The following is a 6000-nucleotide window of genomic DNA, read 5'->3' on the forward strand; positions in this document are numbered from 1 at the left end:
TGGCTATCTTGGTTGGCATGGAGACTGCTTATATCCCCATGATATGGTTATGTTGAGTAAAATTTAGTTGTCCCAATCCAAAAAAAGAAAGGAAATGCAACTGTGCTTATTAGTCTGGCTTAATCTAATACTATTGTCACAATGTGCTTGTGTTGGGTTTCAATTTTTATCATTTGCAGCCTTCCCAAATCTGACAGCCTCCAAATACACTGGGATTACAACTGGGATTGCATAAACACAGCCAAGCTCTATAATGTCTGGGTTCAATGCATATTATAGTCTTGGATCAACTGGAAAGCAACAAGTTGAGAAAAGCTACTTTGCATAATGATAAAAAGTCACAGGTTTCTTTTCTGTGTCTTGTTGAGTATTATAGGAAATCATTGCAATAGATGGTATATTTTCTATGGCAAGAGTCCATCTTTTATTTGGTAATGAGAGACTCAGTGATATGCAGGAATAAAACAGAAAAATAGAAATAACAGGTAGAGATGACTGTGCTTTGAATTTGCTGTTTCTTCTATCAGCAGATGGAGCAAAACAGGAAGACTTCATGACATTGGTAGCAATTCAATGGGTTATAGGTAGATAATTTGATAGCAACAGTTGTTATAAATTCTTGACCATTTTCTATTATGTGCTCAAGTGTTACTCTTGATTAGATTTCTAAATCGGGTTCCCATAAAATGGTTCTGAACTATTCATGTTTTATAGTATGTGTGCTCACACGATTAGAATGTACTTGGCTTTTTAAAGGAGGGCAACCTTTTTTATCAATTAAAATTATATTATACAAAATAGCATTTTAACAATTTAATTTAGAATTTCAGCAAGGCTGCTGGACTCTTTTCTTCTGGATTCTGCAGTACTCCAGTGGATAATTGTTCAGTGTAGCTTTGCCTGATGTTCTGAGAAATCTGATCATTCAGCACATACGTGCTGTGGCTAAAAGGCAGTACTGCATAGAACATTTTTTTGAACATGTATAAAGTAGTTCCTTTTGAATTTGATGCAATAAGACTAGTTTTCCATTGTGCAAAAAGAAATATCCAATCAGACATTAATTGCTGTCATTCACAGCATAATGTCAATAAATCCAATATTGCAGGCTAGCACTGGGTGACCTCTTGGCTGTATGAAGATAGTCCCCCTTAGCTCTTCTACCATTACACTGCAAACATTTGGTTTCTGTGGGAAAGAGTAATTCTAAGTGAATGTGCCTTAGTTCAGTATTTTGTACTTAGGATGCATTAATACATGTTTATGTTCCTACTGTAGCGTGCCTTTCCACACATCTGTTATTGGCCCTCTTGTATTTGGAAATCTTACCTTAATTGATTTTTTTCTTTTACCGCATATAATTAACTAGCTTCATTCATTGTTTTGAAGCCTTTTTCTTTAGAACTCTTGAAATATTGTACTAAAAGAAGTATGCAGATCAAAGAATGAGTTGGCTGCAAAATCTCCATTGAGATTTTCTATTATTTCATAGTATTCAATTTCATTGCTCTTCCCAATGTTTGGATCATTCACTTTCCTAAAACCATATGACTCCTACTATTGTTTCTCTTCTTCCCATTTGTGGTCTTAATGGAACATAGACCATTTTATCATGATTAAAGGCATGACTAAATAAAACTTTTTGTTTTGAGTCCTTGTCTTTCCACATTAGGATGGGACTACAATTATGACACCACAAATGGGATAAGGAAGGCAAAGTCAGCAATACTGTACATTCTCATTGGGGGTCATTATGGCAGTGCAGTAGCCTCTCTGCATAGCAAATTTTAAAAAAAGGTTTTTATTCCTATGATTATTGTTCAATAAATTCATGTCTGAAAAAAGTCAAGTGATTGATAGGAGCCCTGATGCCTTTCTTTATACAATCTGTATTAAAATAATGTCAACTCTGAAGTTACAAAACAGTGAATAAGCTTTTGATTTCTCTATTTAAAAGGTACACAAGAAGGAAAGAGGGAAGAAATAGATGCCATTGAAAGCATAATCTTAACATGGAGTGTGGGAGGAGATTGTGCTCATTCAAATGAGGCTCTTCCACTTACTGAAATGGTTTTAAGATTTGCAGTCAGACTCTCTGGTTTCAATAAGAAATAAACAATGGTCAATCCCCCATTTAAGAAAAAAAAATAGCTATTTCACACTCTCTGCTCTTAGGTAAAACTCACTCTCCTACATTATGAATTTCCTTATTGATGCTGCTAATACTGAAGTTGTTAGTGTGCTTGGTTGTAACTTGCATATGATTACTGCCTGTATGTTTAAGTCACTACATGTCATTGCTCTTCAGTGTACATGGTCCTAATATAAGAAAGCTGCCTTTGAATTGGCACTGTTTTTTTTAAAGAGGGTTAATTGATAAAAATATTACCTTTTAATTTTTTTAATAAATACGTTTTTTTGTCTCAAACATCATTGATTTCTGAATGTTTTTCTCACTTGAATGAAGATGAAGGCTGAGTTAATACTGATGAATATTAATGTTGGACATGGAATCACTTTATTTTCTGGGGCATTCTTCATTTTTTTGTTTTGTTTTGTTTTGTTTTTTTGTATTACCACCTCACCACCAGTTCATTCTGATTTAAGAAAAAATATGCACATGCATACATATGATATAGGTTTGGACCACTACTAGATCTATTTCTTGTTTTCACTGTTTGAAGTTTAGTACTGATGGAACAGCACTTATATTTGGGGGCTCCACGTGGCCCCCATTTCAGTATTAAGCTTCCAAGTTGCTATTGAGATGCATATCTTAAACCAATCAGTTACGTTGCTTACATTACAGAAAGCAGTTACATGCAGAGTAGGAGCCTTTTCATGGAACAAGAAGTTCAAAACAAGAATAACTGATGTAATTAAGTAATGTGTGCTCATTATTTATCTAATATCCAGCTGAGGGACCCGGCTGGAAACAGTGGGTGAATGTTCCATAAAGGTAAGTGATAAAAAGGCTTGATGCAATGCAGAATCATGTGAGAATTTCTTTGGAAATTCAGAAGTCACCGATGTGATTTTTTTTTTTTTATTACATTGTATGTTATCTAGCTTTACTCACCAACACCGTATCCATTTAGTCAGTGGTAGTACCATAATTCAGCAAAACTTGTGCTTTTTCTTCTACATCCTGTTGATTGTGGAAGTTGGAAGGGAAATATATTTAAATGATAAATGGAAAAAAGCTGAGGGAATTGAAGAAACAGTGATAAGTTAGAACATAGAATAACAGGATTGAAAGGAACATTATTGTCTTCTAGTAGTCCAAACCCCTTGCTCGAGCAAAAAACCTTATGCCATTCCAGACAAATGGTTGTCCAATGTCTTCTTCAAAAGCTCCAGTGATGAGGAAATTTCTCCTTAGTTCTAGGTTGGATCTGTAATGACCTTCTACCTATTACTTCTCGTAAGATGTTGTTACATTTTGCTTTACTTGTGAAAAGAGATAATGGGCACATGGCATAATGAAAGACCAATATCTTTAGTAGTATACCTCTTACATGCGGCAGAATGAATTGTTAATCCTCTTGGCATAGTAGAAAATATCCCCCTTCCTGCCCAGTGTATATAATACCTGATATAAGGGCCCACCCATCGCATTTATACATTAAAATAATTTCTGCTTTTAAAGGCGATGATTTCTCAAAATTTATATAACAGAAACAGTAACACAAACATTAATCCAACCAAACATGCAGATGCAAAACTCACTTGCACTTTTAAGACAAAATTGAAGGAATATATTTTTAAGGTAACTAATTTGTTTGATCTCCCCTCTCCAAAAAAAAAAAGACCCTTGCATTCTACACTCATTCCTCCATTTCTCAGCTTTCTAAAGAGTCTTCATAGGTCAAGGTAGTGTATAAACAGGGCTCTGATAGCCGGTTCCATTAGGTACCACACAGCTTGCATGAGTGAAATTATTAGCAGCCTGACTATGTTAATCAATTACTACTAATCCTGGAAAGGAAACCATCTGATCCTCCCCCCAAACTACACATGCAGAAAAGAGATCCTATATAATGAATGGAGCAAAACATGAAATGCTTTTGTATCTCTCCCTGTTCTAATTTTCCTTGGGCACTCAGACAACTATATTTCTCTGTGGTCAAAGCAATATAGGTAGTGCTTGACTTTGACTATTAGTCCAATGACTACTCAAAGTTATGATAGTGCCAAAAATGAATTATGACCCATCTTCACATAATCACTGCAGCATTCCCACACTTATGTGCTTGGCAATCAATGGTTGCTGCATCTTCAGGGTGACATGATCACCGTTTTTGTGAACTTCTCAGAGGTCTTCCAACAAGCAAAATTAATGGGGGAAGCCAGAGTCACTTAATGATTACACGATTCACTTAACAACCAGGACAAACAGATGATAAAAGCAGGTAGGATTCACTTAATGACCTCAAGCATTTAGCAATGGAAGTTCTGGTCCTAATTGTGGTCATATGGTGAGGACTACCTGTACAGCTATTTTATCCATGGTCATACATATTTCAAAATCAAAGTAAAACATGTTCTTCCGTGAATTGTGGCTTCTCTTGCAACCCCCACTAACATCTGATTAATAACTTGCAGGTTGAAGGAAGTTTACTGGTTCAGTGATTCTGTGTACAGAGTCAGTTGCCATGGCTGCTGTTGAGTAAGAATCTGGCACTGAAAAACAGATTAGCACTTTTTGACATGCTTATCCGAATGTGTTGACTTTAATTCCATTACAGTTAATAATGCTTGCATTCCATTTAATCAACTGGACAAGCAGGAAATAGAAATATAAACATAAACATAAACTAAAAAGGGGCAATGTAAAAAGTAGGGTTTTAAGAGGATACCTAGAACAAGTTCACATTGAGCCTTCGTGTACTATAAATGGGAAGACATTCCATAGCAGAGGTAGCATCATGAAAAATATGGCAATTTCACAACAAGAGTTGAAAGGTTTTTTTAATGTGATAACAATATATGATGGAAGTAAAGCATTTTTACAAGAAAATTGTTTGATGTCTCCCTTTGATTGTAAATGGATAAATTTGTAAGGAATACTTGGTTGGGGATAGTTGTGTTGTGTTGGGAAATATTTGGTTGGTTGGGGATTTGAGTATATGTGTACTTTTCTTTGCAAATTGATGTTGTTGACTAAGAACTCAAACGATTTGCAGCAAATGATGGATCTTATGATGGAATGAAGAATATGAATCTAAAATTAATACAACATATAAAAAAATAAGATGGTGTTCCTAAGTCTCCTTCCTATCTCCCTGCTTGGGGAAATGCCTATTCAAAGCCCTGGGAACGGACACTTCCCAGACTATCTGGTTTATACATTGTGGAAATAAAGGAAAATTCTTTGGTATTTTTGTGCAGAAACTATTTCAAAAATACTTCTGTCAGTGGAAGTAAGCTCAAGTCTGTGTTATGTTTTTCAGGAAAAAGAAACATGTACACACGAACTTTCTCTTTATGTGTGCATATACATTATTTATTAATACATGAATCAGATTTATTAGCCAATCAACTCAGAATGATTCTGAGAGGTCTACAAGTTAAAAACAACATTCAACATAATATAAGCCAAGACAAAGTGAAAACCTGACAGGTAAAACATTGTAACATTGATAATATCTCCCCTGTTCCCCATTCCTGGATGAATCAGGGGACCCAGAACCATTCCAGGTTCAGCATGAATATTTCTCTACTAATCTAGACTCTTGACAGCTGTCAGTTATTGAGACGTGGCTTCAACAGCATTACTTGGTCAGTTCAGGATTGAGATAAATAATTGAGTATCATCAGCTAAAATGGATAATCTTAAATAATGCTGCTAGTTGGCTACCTGCAGATACAAGAAAAGTGGAAAAATAACCACATTTTGCCCGTTTTATCATCACAATGTAATAATTAATGTAGGCTCTTAAAAAGTGTGTGGTGTTCAGCTGGAGCCATCTTTTCTTATCCTCCAATGGCACTCACATG

Source organism: Protobothrops mucrosquamatus, unplaced genomic scaffold (genome assembly GCF_001527695.2).
Source record: "Protobothrops mucrosquamatus isolate PMUCROS unplaced genomic scaffold, P.Mucros_1.0 scaffold101, whole genome shotgun sequence".
Lineage (NCBI taxonomy): Eukaryota > Metazoa > Chordata > Lepidosauria > Squamata > Viperidae > Protobothrops > Protobothrops mucrosquamatus.